Source organism: Puma concolor, chromosome A2 (assembly GCF_028749965.1).
Source record: "Puma concolor isolate L17-30 chromosome A2, mPumCon1.1.hap2, whole genome shotgun sequence".
Classification (NCBI taxonomy): domain Eukaryota; kingdom Metazoa; phylum Chordata; class Mammalia; order Carnivora; family Felidae; genus Puma; species Puma concolor.
The window spans coordinates 44,839,896-44,853,960 of record NC_141668.1 but is presented as its reverse complement, the minus strand read 5'-3'; the positions used below and the strand labels follow the sequence as shown (position 1 = coordinate 44,853,960).

The 14,065-nt window shown below is 39.0% G+C and overlaps 1 long non-coding RNA gene across 11 annotated transcripts in view; it reads left to right on the top strand.

The window, feature by feature from the left end:
• Positions 1–14,065, top strand: part of LOC147583135 (uncharacterized) — an 82,595-nt gene that overhangs the window by 18,264 nt on the left and 50,266 nt on the right. Inside the window, exon 1 of one of the 11 annotated variants that reach the window (XR_015245682.1) lies at positions 12,518–13,998. The exons of the other annotated variants lie outside the window; for them this stretch is intronic. This is a non-coding gene — a long non-coding RNA (uncharacterized LOC147583135). Of the gene's footprint in view, positions 1–12,517; positions 13,999–14,065 lie in introns of those variants that run through there. 11 annotated transcript variants of the gene reach the window in all.

The following is a 14,065-nucleotide window of genomic DNA, read 5'->3' as shown; positions in this document are numbered from 1 at the left end:
CTCTCTTGGACATATTAATATCTAAAGTCTTCCAAATCCATGCTACTAAATACAAGTTGTATTTCAAAGGGCCTCAGGTTATAAGGACCGTGACTAATGAATTACAAAGAAAGGTAATTAACTTCCTACATTCCCTAAAAGCTTGCTTTGTGAGACCCTCTGACACTCTTTTAGCGGAGACTGTAACTTCTGATTAGCATTGTTAGGAAAATTGCCCACTTCTTTTCTATTTTCAGACTCCTTTCAGACTGGGGGTGTAGCTACAGCAGGCTGTGGAAATTTGGGAGCAGATCAGGAAAGGAAGTGTGATGTGTCAGAAGTTGCTTTGCTATTAACCAGCAGTGGTGTTGGGGCAAGTCATTTAAATGCTCTATGCCACGGATTTCCTTATCGGTAAAGTGAGGGATAAGACACGACTTGTGAGTTTCTCTCCACACCTTATGTTCAATGATCCAAGCTTTCTCATCCAAAGGCACATGAAATATTGTAGAATGTCCCATGGCTCGTGGGGGTTTAAATAACATTTGAAATAAAAATCAAAGTCAAATAAACTTTTTGACCTGGACAACTTCTTTTCATGACTTACTGGAGCATTAAGAAAGGAGACTGACTGGGGTTCCTGGGTGGCTCAGTTGGTTAAGTGTCTGACTTTGGCTCAGGTCATGATCCCATGGTTCATGAGTCTGAGCCCCATGTCGGGCTCTGTGCTGACAGTTCAGAGCCTGGAGCCTGCTTCGGATTCTGTGTCTCCCTCTCTCTTTCTACCCCTCCCCTGAGGCTCTATCTGTCTCTCTCTTCCCAAAATAAATAAAACTTTTTTTTTATTTTTTTTTTTATTTTTTATTTTTTCAACATTTATTTATTTTTTGGGACAGAGAGAGACAGAGCATGAACAGGGGAGGGGCAGAGAGAGAGGGAGACACAGAATCAGAAACAGGCTCCAGGCTCTGAGCCATCAGCCCAGAGCCCGACGCGGGGCTAGAACTCACGGACCGCGAGATCGTGACCTGGCTGAAGTCGGACGCTTAACCGACTGCGCCACCCAGGCGCCCCAAATAAAACATTTTAAAAAAAGAAAGGAAACTGACTGATATTCCTTATGCAACTGGCATATCAAACAAGCTCGATGTGTGCATTGGAATCAAAACACAGTTTAATTTTTAGCCCCCTCCCCCCTCCCCATCCTTTAAAATGTTATCCCGTGGTGGTAATCTTTTGCCTGTGGTAAGCTTTTTCCTGCAAACTCCTGACTTTCTCTTCACTCTTAGGAGCTAATGCAACATTTACTTTAAGTGACAAACACCTTCCATTCAGAATATATGAAGCTCAGCTCTTTTTAATCACCAAAATGCCCAAATTAATTTAGTATAACATTTTCTTCCCTCCGCTAATGTGGACCTGCTTCTCAGAACAGGGAGCATGGCCTTGGACTTCCTACTGCCTATATTACTCCTCAGAAACGCCCTAGTGGGAAAGGCCTAGAGGAGGAAGAGGACAATTCTCTCTAGGATGGAGAAATCATGTTTTATGGGCCAGGCCCCAGAGTTGGTGAAAGCCATCTTCTGTTTCTCCCATAAAGTGCTTTGGAGGACTCTCTGGAGGTTTTGTGTCCAGACCCTCTCTCTTGCAGTTTCTTTGACTCAAGCAGAAGAAAATTTAACCTGTGTTGCCAAGTGAGACTCCTTTCTCAGACTTCAATCACTTGGTGTTATGCCCTCCAACTCCCATCATCCCTCTGGGTTCTCTCCTTACCCCCCCCCCCCCCCCCCCAGTTGGCCCTGTAGGACAGGATCCTCAACAATCCCATTCCAACTTAATGTCCACCATTTCTGTCTCCACTGTGGGGAAACTCATGTATCCCTTGCCTCTCTAAACCCTGGGAGACCAGTCTAACCTCAACAAAGCAACTGTTTGGGCCTTCTCTTTTCCTCAAGATTTCTGTGGCAGGCTCAGACGACATCCCACACTTGGCCTTACTTGCTCACTTGTAAATCAGGAGCTAGTTTTCTGTGTATCCTAATGTTAGGGGACATAATTTCAGTACTTTCTGAGTGGACACCTTAGAGGCAATCTAGCCCAAGGGCTGCTGCCCTGCATGCCTTTAAGTAGATGGCCCATTTTTTGCCCTCTGACAGTCCCACCTGCTCCCGAAAGACGGGTATGAGGAAGCAGAGCAAGGCAACAGGTCTGTCCAAAAAGAAAACAAAAAATGTTTCACTGAACTCTTCTCCAAAGCTTTTCTCTAATGCTTTATATACCTTGATCTCACTGAACCATCCAAAATTTGAGAGATTTTATTAACTTTATAAATTCTGTGTTTGAGAGTGATGGACAGGTTTATGCCTCCGTTACTAGAATCTAATATTTATTGTGTTGATGCTTTAGTTGAAACCAATTACAGGAAGAGTCTTCTTCTACCATCCTGTGACAGTCACGTTAAACCCATGGGTGACATGCTGTTACAAAAAAAAACAAACAGCAAAACAAAAACCCTCAAAACAAAACAAAACAAAATTTGGAAAGATAACGCAACAAGGGAAAATATTTTAATCGCTCTAACATGAACACATACTTTGATGGTTTTACTTTCGAGTCTATAAAGCCATGGTTCTTTTATAGCTGTAATCTAATTGTACAGACATGTTTGCAATCTATTTTTTCACAACGTATTCCTCACAAACGTTTTGTGAAGTCATGCTTGGAATTTAAATGTGTACAACGTTATTCCCTACGTTGACGTGCCATTCGTTCATCAGAGACTCTGAGTGCCCACTCTGTGGCTGGTGCTGGTTGAGGTGCTGCGGAGTTGCTAAAGTTAAAAGAAGTAAAGGGGCACCTGGGTGGCTCAGTCGGTTGAGCGTCCGACTTTGCTCAGGTCACAATCTCACGGTCCGTGAGTTCGATCCCCGCATCAGGTCTGTGCTGACAGCTCAGAGCCTGGAGCCTGTTTCAGATTCTGTGTCTCCCTCTCTCTCTCTGGCCCTCCCCCCGTTCATGCTCTGTCTCTCTCTGTATCAAAAATAAATAAATGTTAAAAAAAAAAAATTAAAAAAAAAAGAAGTAAATACTCTGCTTAGGGGAGTGCAGATGATTACAAGGCAGTACTGTATTTGTGACAAGACAGTAACCCATATGAAGTGGGAGTAGAGAATAACACATATCTGTGTGGGTTTTGTTTTTTTTTTTTTAAGGAAATTAGGAAGAAACCACACAGGAAGTGTTAATGTGAGATGCTTATGGAGGGCGTGTGGGAGTTTGCTATGCAGACCAGCAGGGGGAGGGCACCCAGGTGGATGGAACAGCCGTGCAAAGACCCGGGGGGTTTATTTCAGTCTTGCAAAAGGTGCGAATGCTTTCTTTTCTTTTCAAAACGGTTACTGAATTATTGGAAATTACTCATTAAGTCTCTTCTCGAGTATAGAGTTCTACTGAAAAGCTTGCTTGATCATTCGGTTTCTGGTGTTTCTTGGTCTACATCCAGTGTCTCCATGCAGTTCCAAGGATTGAGCCATCTTTTGGAAGGGCCACACTCCTTAAAGTATTGTTTCTTTTTAATGGCTTCAAATGTCTCATAAGCTAATCCACTCTCAAAGCTTCTTTGTCAAGCAATTTTTCTCTAAGTTGTTATAAGTCTAATGTTTCCTTAAAGGAACATTAGCTCTCTTTTGATATTTTAAGATGTCAAAACTACTTTTGATATTTAAAACACTCTAAGACAAAATTGCTTCAAATTTTTAGCCGAATCAATCATCAATTTCATCACATTCTCTTTACCTTTGGCTTTAGATAAAAATCTTACGTCAAAGACTTGAGGCTAAATCTCACAGATTGTTGCCGTTTCTGCTGGTGTTTTGTTTAGACGTATTTCTTTACACAACCTCAGGAGGGTGTGTACCTTCATAACCCTTTGGATGATTTCAAAATATCTCTAGTTCCTTAAAAGCATGGGGGTTAGTCTGAATCTGTGTAATTTAATCTGTGGAGCAAAATCACCTGATAATTACCTACTTCTCTACATACAGAGACATTCGTAGGAGCATTTGGAGATGGTTGGGCCTCTTACTTTATGCTCAGTGTTAGGTTTGCATCAATTTATTTCCATGGACTTCCTTCTCTCCTTGCTCCTAAAGCTTAGGGAAAAAATATACACAAATATAACACATTCGTAGTAGAGGACCGATTCTGAGCCAAAGGTTAGGTTCTAGTGTGCCCCCAAAGTACCTGATCCACAAGTGGGATGGGTGACTAGTCACTGACCTGCGGGGACTGCAGGCTATAGCAGAGTGAGGCTGGAGGTGGGGAGCATCCCCGGAAGGGATGGCACAGGTAGCCTGGACTCTTCCCCTGATTTTGGAGAGTAGGCGGGATAAGTTTTCCAAAGGTATTACACGTGCAGTACGTGGGCCCAAACAGTACTGCCAGAATGACGGAAAGGCTTTAGAACTTCAACACTGCTGCTGGAGTAATTCTAGAAATAGCATCCTTGGCATAGGCATAGCTTTCCTGAGAGGCTCATGTGATGTGCCATCCTTCAGTTGGCCTTGGATGCAATCATGAGTGTGGCGGAATGGGAGAAAGAACAGGCCACCTGGTAGTGGAGAGCACCCCAAAAACTTGGGTGAGACCAATCTAGGAACTCTGTAGTTTAATTGGATGAGACCCAGAGAGGGCGCATGACGTGGGAATCCCTGTGAGTTAATAACCAGGGGGAAAGGAGCTATTTAGGCTCCTATTAAAGCTATTATTAAGGGAGTTAATTATATCCATTTATAATCCATTTATACACAGAGGCTAATGGGATCTGGCAGAAGATGAGTTACACATAAACACTATTTGAATAACTTACAGTTAATAAATGTTAACTGGACGATGTTGGACACTTTCTTCAATTTCTAGGATTATAAAGATTTGGAGACTGTCCTAACACCAAAACAAACAAACAAACAAACAAACAAACAAACAAACATATAATCCTAGAATATTTTGAGACACTGGCAGCATCACATGGTAGGAAAGTCATTGAGTTGGAGTCAGAGGGCATTATTTCTAGAAGTTCTCTTACTAATTTGAGACATTCATTCATTTCACCTCTCTGGTCTCATATCCTTTATTCATAAAATGAAGCAGTTAGGAAATGTGCTACAAAATTAAAGAAACTATATGTCAGTCTCATGCATGACCATAAATGGAAAATTCTCCAGTAAAATTCTAACAAATGAATCTGCTAGCGTATTGAAGAATGGTGCGCTTTGACCATGGTGGGGAGCGCTATGGCCTGAATGTCCGTATCCCCCTAAAATTCCTATTTGGAAATCCTAACCCCCAAAGATATTAGAATGTGGGACTTCAGGAGCTGCATAGGTCTTGAGTGTAGAACATCCATGAAAGAGACTAATGCCCTTATAAAAGAGACCCCACAGACCTCCCTAGTTCCTTCCACCATGTGAGGCCACAGCAGGGAGGCACCATCTAGGAACCAGAAAGAAGGCCCTGACTAGATGCTGAATTTGCCAGTGCCTTGGTCTTGGACTATTCAGACTCTAGAATTGGGGGAAATAAATTTCTTCAGTATAGAAGATACCAGTCTCTGGTCTTTCATTATAGCAGACCAAACAGACTGACAGAAGGTTTACCTCAGACATGGAAGAAGTGTTCAAGGTTAGGCATTGTGTCAATTAATGGAAGTCATTACATAAATATTTTAAAGGAGAAAACCACAGGATCATCTTTATAAATTGCAAATTACATTTGACACTATTAAGCATCCATTCTCATAAAACTCTGTGTATGGTAGATCCCTCCTTATCTTGATAAAAGCTAGAAACCAACAACGAATATCTATGGAAAACCCAAGACGTTCTTATTGTGGACAAGACCAAAACCAAGACGAAGATGTCCACTGAGGTAGATAGTCTGTGAAGATACCGCCCAATGGACACATCTCCTGATATGCACCCCCTTGATCAGTCACTTTCACCCTGAATCTATTATAAGCAATCAAAAAAGCTCAGAAACCAAAAAATGAAATGATATGATGAGATTAACTTAATAGAAATAAAATTTAAAACTTGGCATGGTGAAATTTTGCTCTAAACAAAATTAAATGACAAACCAACGTAAATGTTTGCAACCTAATGGACAGATAGATGGACAATATCCATACTGGATAATGTTCTCATAAATCATTATGAAAATGAGAAGTACCCCATAAAAAGTGAGAAAAGGCTATGAATAAACATTTCACAGAAGGTGAATAAAAATATCCAGTAAAATCACTACTAACTAAAAACAAATAAAAATGAGATTTTATTTATGTATTTATTTATTTATGCATGTATGCCAATGTTGGCCAACAATTTAAAGAATGAGAGCATTTAATTAAGAAATGGTCACTCTCTAATTGTTCTCTGGGGTTCAAGATCTCTTTCTTAAAAATATTTTTTATTGAAGAATAATAAACATAGTGAAAAGTATTCAAAACCTAAATGTAACTCTTCATAGAAAAGTATGAGATAAACATCTGTGTAATCAGCATCAGATCAACAAATAAAACTTTAGTAACATCTCAAAAGCACATTTCATGGCAGCCCCAATTACTACCCCTTCCCTTCTATTCCAAGGTAATAGTATTCTGATGTCTAATACTCTAGTTTAATTTCACCCATCTTTGAACTTCACAAAGGTGGAATCATTCTCCTATGTCTACCTTGTTTTGCTCAATATTATATTTGTGAGATTTATCTTTGTTATTTCCTGTAATTATAATTCTATTTGTAAAATGCTTCACAAAATTTCACGGCATGAATATGCACAATTTTTCCTTCTACCCTTAACATTCAAGGTGTTTCTAGTTTGGGGCCATTATGAATCATGATTCTGTGATTATTCCTGTATGTGTCTTTTTGTGTATGTGTTCAAACATTCCTATCCTTCTTATACCTAGGATTGGAAATGCTTTCTCAAAGAGAACGTGTATGTTCAGCTTGCATAGATAATGCCAGAACCTTTCCCAAAGTTTTACCAATTTACCAGCAATGTATAAGGGTTCAAGTTGTTCCTTATTCTCACTCACACATAGTAATGTCAGTCTCTTTAACTTTAGCTATTCTGGTGTATGCACAGCTTTCATTTTCATATTCCTGATGACCAAGTCCAGCAGCTTTTCATGTATTTATGAGCCATTTGAATAAGCCTTCTAAACAAGCACCTATAGTTCAAGTACCTTGCCTCTTTTGCCTTGTCTATGCTTTTCTGACTGAATTTTAGAAATTCTCTCAATGTTTTGTATAGAAGCCCTTTCCCAGAAAGGTGTTGCAAATTCCTTCTGTTCTGTGGCTTCCTTTCTACTCTTTTAATGGTATCTTGTCATAAAAAGATGTTCTTAATTTTAATATAATAGAAATTATCAACATTTTCTTTTATGCTTCATGCTTTTTGTGTCTTGTTTAAGAAATCTTTTCCCTCCCAGGTCATGAAAATAGTCTTGTATATTATCTTTTAGAATTGGGCCGTCCATTACAGTAGCAACTAACCACGTGCGGCCATTGAAACGTAACTAATTGAAAAAAATTTTTTAAATGAAAAGTTGAGTTCTTTGTTCATTCTGGTCATGTTTTTAAGGACTCAATAGCCACAGATATAGAACATTTCCATCATTGTAGAGAGTTCTGCCGGTCAAATATGTTCTAGAGTGCCATTTTGTTTTGCCTTATACGGTTCTAGGATATTATTCCCACATAAAATGATAATTAATTACATGACACTTTAGATAAAAACAAAACAAAAACAAAAATGAACTCGTGAATCTTTATTAAAAAAATTTCTAGGGGCACCTGGGTGGCTCAGTCGATTAAGCAGCCGACTTTGGCTCAAGCCATGATCTCACCTTTCGTGAGTTTGAGCCCCCAGTCAGGCCCTGTGCTGACAGCTCAGAGCCTGGAGCCTACTTGGGATTCTGTGTCACCCTCCCTTTCAGCCCCTCCCCAATCACACTCTGTCTCTCTCTCTCTGTCTCTCAAAAATAAATAAACATTAAAAAAATTTTTTTTAATCTCAATGTTATTTTATTACTGGATTAGTAAAAATAAATTCCAAAATGGAGAACTCACAGTAAAAGCTCTGCTCATGAAAATTCGGATCCACTTGCATATAGACCTGGGTGACATTATTGTGAGAATTAATGATGTAATGGCAGTATGAATGTGGGCAGGAAGACTGTGGGAGGAGATGTGAGAATGCTAATTTCCTCATCTTTAGTGGGATTGTAATCAGTGTTCTCCAAAATGAATCCAAGTAGAAAATTTTGGTTTTTTGACTTTTACCACTTTTTACAAAGGCAGATTCCCTTAGCTTTAAGGATCTTTCAGGAAATATTTCTGTTGTGAAGAAATAATGATAGGGGCGCCTGGGTGGCGCAGTCGGTTAAGCGTCCGACTTCAGCCAGGTCACGATCTCGTGGTCCGTGAGTTCGAGCCCCGCGTCAGGCTCTGGGCTGATGGCTTGGAGCCTGGAGCCTGTTTCTGATTCTGTGTCTCTCTCTCTCTCTGCCCCTCCCCCGTCCATGCTCTGTCTCTCTCTGTCCCAAAAATAAATAAAAAACGTTGAAAAAAAATTAAAAAAAAAAGAAATAATGATATAAAATTTATTAATTGTTTCAGTTTTGCTCATCCCTTTGTCTTCTATTAAATTCAGGTAAAATTACATTTAATAATTGAATAACTTAGGATGAACTCTATAGATGAATTATAACAGACCTCCGTTTTCCTTGCTTTGACCCTAGCCTCCTTTCCTTCTTTTTACCTTCTACTATTTCCCTGTGTTTCTTTCCCTACCTCCAAACTTGACAAACCACAAAGCTTGCAAAAATAGCTCTTGAAAGAATTGTTATGACAGTTGCTCGAATGGGATTGTACCAGTGATCCTGAGCAAAAAGCATGAGAAACTAGAACATTCTTTACCTCTTGCAACCACAATTTTTGCAGGAGTTAGAGATTTAAAAAAAAAAGAAAAGAAAAGAAAGCAATCCAGGCCACACCACAGGGACAGATATCCCTACCTTTTCCCTCTCCTGTAGAACTTTAGCCATGCTTTGGTCTGGGGATTAACCTGGTTTTAGGTTCTCGCTGATGTACATCAACTAATAAAGACTCTGGTTTTTATTTGAATCTCTTAAACTATTTTTTTCCTTGACTTTCCATTTTTTGTTCAAAAAATTTAATGTATGCCTCCATTTGCATATATGCAGAGAGAGAGAAAGAGATGGTAACTGACAGTTTTTTCTAAGCAGTTAAATTTTAGGTTTAATTGGCATTTTCCTACATCTTAAAATTCATTATAATCATAAATTACTGAAAGTAAGCATATTTAAAAAGAAGAGGATTTAAATCTATATGCTCTGATGTTATACAGAACCCATAGTACATTGTTAAGTAAACAAGATTTGGTCTTTAATGCTATTTGTCACTAAAGGAAACAAAGATCCTTGGCGAGTGCCTAACTCCATGTCTTGGGCTTGGAAAAAAAAAAAAATCAAGTTGGGAGTAGAACATCTTGTTTTGGCCAGAACACAAATATGCTATGAGAAAATGCCCTAGTGTTGCTTATAGGGCACATATTTGCCGAGGTGTGGCAGGTTCATCATCAAAAAGCCTGAATGAAAGCAGATTCCATTTAATAAGATGTATTAAAAGATAGCTGTAAAATAAAAATAGTGCTTATAACAGTATATGCTTATTTGTGTTCATTGTAATGTATATGGGATAGTTGATACAGGTGGGTAAGTTATTTAGATGAAGTATATATTGAATTTTTCTCAGTGTAGGCAGGAACAGGTACATTTTGGGAATTATGAGCAAACAAGTTATTTCTGGGAGAAGAAAGGATTTTACTAAAGATAGGAAGGATGGGAACCCAGAGCTCAGGTGGAAAGAGAGTTCCAAAGAATGCATCAAGTTGATGGACCCAAGGGGAAAGTAGATTGCACAGACTAGGTTCTCATCTCTTGAATCACAAAACCATGGATAAGGCTTTTAATTATAATAATATTCGAATAAAGTTATACCCAGATTTTCAAAAATGCTAACGGACTATATCAAAATTGTGAGTAAATTTCAGAAGACAATGGGTTTTGCCATGTAGGCCAGGGTGCAATAAAGTGAAACATTCCTCTTTGTTTTTGGAGGAAGGTGTGATTTGTTTTGTTTAAAGGTATGAACTTGAAAAGTTCCATTTGCAAGGGAGCATTGGTCATAAAAAAAAAAAGAAGGGCGGGGGTTCTTATGAACACCCTTCTAGTTTGAAAGATCCTAGACACGACCAGATCTCATGTTATGACCAAGAATCAGTTAGTTATTTAATACTCCAGAACTCATCATCCTACCAGATTTGTGGAGATGGTGTTTTCTTTTGAGTCTGGCAGAATCACTATAACCTTGGGGAGGTATAATATAAATATAGAAAAAAGTAAAAAAAGTGAATCACAATCACAGTATCATTGCTTTTGTATTAGGGTAAATAAACCTATAAAAATAAACTTCTAAATATTTTGAAGTCCAAGGTGATTGAATCAATTAAAAAGTTGACAAATTAGACCGATTCCATTGAAATGTTTTGGATCACTTTGTTACTTACGCTTTAAATCAATGTTTAAATATTTAAGATAATTTGTGACGTGTAAATATTTATATATTGTGATGTTTAAAGGTCTAGAAACATGGTATTAAGTAGATTTATGGAATATAATAAGCTAAAGGTTAAAGAAGCACAAATAGAAGAATTCTTCCTGTCCAGGTTTTGAGTATTCATAAAGCACAAGCTGGCTTTCAACAATGGATACAATGAACTACTAACATGGGGCCGTCTCTCTGTGGCGATAAGTCCGTCTGTATCCTGATTGTGGTGATGGTTACTAGGATCTACACATGGGATAAAATTTCATAGCACTATAAATTCCCTCAAAGTAAATAATGTAAGAAGAGAGCCTGTAAAAACTCGTGGCATCCAAATAAGGTCTGTACCTAATAGCATTAGATCAATGCCAAAGTCCTGGTTTTGACATGGCCTATGGTGATGTAAGATATTATCATTGGAAGAAGCTGAGTGAAGGGTATGTGAAAATTCTTTGTACTGTTTTTGATACTTCTTATGACTCAAACTATTTGAAAATAAAATTGCTATAAAGAACATACATAGATATTAGTTATTGCATAAAGAACAGGTGCAGACAGGTGAGTCTGCTGAGCGTATTGTCAGCTGACCATTGTCCCTGAGCCTCATTTGGCCACTCTGTGAACTCAGGTATTGGCATGACATCAGGTAGATCTTTCTGAGTCTGCTAGGCCAGCTTGTGATTTTTTATTGTTATTAATAGTTTTGTAGGATTTAAGGCAACAGGAAGCAGTTATTAGCGTAAATACTACAGAAACCATCATATAGAGTAATTCTTCCCTCTGGATGGTGACTCCTTGAAAATTAACCTTTGGGCATCCCCCTAGATCACTTTCCCCACACAAGAACTTTTTGGCTATTAAAGTTGCACTCTCCCATTTAAAACCAGCCAACTGTTTCTCCTGACACTTGGAAAAGAAACGAGTCTCCTTACAGTGTCTGAAGGACTTATAAAATCTGTCTACTATTGACATTTCTAATCTCATCTTGTACATTCTTCCTCTTCCTCAGAACGCCTTAGCTATATTGGCCACTTGGCTGTTCTAGAACATACCTAGCACACTCCTGCTTGCTGGACTTAGATCTGCTGTTCCCTTATGCATTCACATTCTGTCTGAAAAGACTGAACTTGTCACTCTACATGGACTGTACTTCAGACCACTGTACTTTGCTTTTCTTTGCAGCACTTGTGACTAACTGAAGTTATTTTCTATATCTATTTATTTTTTTTCTGCCTGTCTTGATTTTCTTGCTTAATATGTAATTCCGTTCTTGATAAATATTTTTTGAATAAATGAATGAATGAATGAATGAATAAAAGCTCCTATTAGTCGTGCTTATTCTGGGAAGTATGAGTAGAAGTGATAAGACTTACATTCTGCTTCTTATACATTAGGGCAATTTGACATTTTTTTTTTTCAATTTGACATACTTGTATCAAGTATAAGCTAATTTTGCAACTAAGTTTAAAAAACATAAAAACGCATACACATGTTTATGCTTGGAATAGATTACTATAGAGGTCTTTTCAGCTTTAGCATTCTATGATCTTAGATTTTCCAAATTATTCTGTTAAGATACAAAACAGGGTGCATAGCGTAGCTTAGCTCTAAATGATAAGGTATCAAGACAGACCCGGGGCGCCTGGGTGGCGCAGTCGGTTGAGCGTCCGACTTTAGCCAGGTCACGATCTCGCGGTCTGTGAGTTCGAGCCCCGCGTCGGGCTCTGGGCTGATGGCTCAGAGCCTGGAGCCTGTTTCCGATTCTGTGTCTCCCTCTCTCTCTGCCCCTCCCCCGTTCATGCTCTGTCTCTCTCTGTCCCAAAAATAAAAAATAAATGTTGAAAAAAAAAGACTGAATGGATTCCCGTTTTCATTTGAGAATTAATGTAAATGCACGAATCAGTGCCAACATCTAACCCTTACAACATACTTGTACAGGTATCCCTTAATACACAAACTAATATGCGCACCTGTGTTCCCCTTCTTAATTTCTACAAACAGCGGGTCAAGAATATCAGTTCTTTCTGGACACCAGTCATGTGTAAGAGAAAACAGAGGTGATATGATTTTGTGTATTGAGGGAGTGTGATGACTGTCTGTGGATTGATTCTTCCCTTCTTCCTCTGGTCTCTGCGTACGAGGATGCAAAATACTTGTTCCTATATCTTGGCCCTCACTTTGAGAGTAATTGCCATTAAGTTTAGATGATTTGACTTATCTACCTTGAGTTCAGAGTGATCTTTAAACTTTTGGTATGCCCTTTCCTTTTCCACAAAGTATTTTGACATCCTGCAAAGATACAGAAGATATACCAAGACAGGCTAAGGGCAGAAGACAAAGAAAAGGGCCAGAGGGACACGAATATAAATGGAACCAGAAATGAGGGTTAAACAAAACTATGTCTCATGGAGACCTACACTCTTGTAAATGGAGTGCAAACACTGGCTGTAACCTTTCTCGGATCCAGTATAGAAGGGGAACACTGCTTGGATGACACCTTTTGCAGTATTTCTAACATAAAATAAATCAAATCCATTGTCGATCTAAGCAATCCCCATAGCGAAGCAGAAAGGGATTTCTGAAAGTTTCTGTAAAGAAGATGTTATTCTTCGTCTCCTTCTTGCGGCGATGTTTACTCTCATTTCTTTGACTATAGGACAATGGCAGAACTCCAAGATGAAATGAGGTTAAGACAGATCTATGGCGATGGGAGTGATGGTTGGGTGTGAAGCGGGAGCGGAGGTTGTGAATGACACTTTCATATAAACACATGGACCTTTAACACAACTGCACACATTTTCTTTCTTCAGTCATTCTAGGATGGGAACTGGCAGGCGTACTTCTCATTTTCTTTTCTGTACCAAATTAGAATGTGCCCCTAGGACTAAAGGAAATAGAGCTGGGGAGCCTGGTAGTTAAAAGCCAGTAAGAATCATTATTTCTGCCTCACTGGTCAGGCATATTTTGGGCAAATGAGTCAGCGCAGTGTGAGAGGGATGTTTGGGCTAGACTTTATCAGCAGTTACATACATTTTCCAGAGTTACTAAAAGCTGTCCAGGCTGGTTATTTAGAGCTCTGGGGAAGAGCAGGGCAGAGGAGGTGAGGGAACAGAGTGTATTTTGCGATTGGGACATCTCAGATTGGGCAAGCTCTCTGTTCTAGCTCTCTCTGAAATGCTCTCTTTATTGGGGTTTATACTATCACTGTATAAATTGCTCAAATTGGCCAGAACCCCTGGGTTCTCAAGTCTGGAACATCTGACAAAGATTCCAGCCTGTCAAACCATCCTTCCGTATCATATCGGTTTCTCGGGGCATTTGCCAGATGGGGGTAAGCTATCCCGGTGATTCGTTTTGATTCCTCAGACATTAACTAAGAACATATTATGTGCTTGATA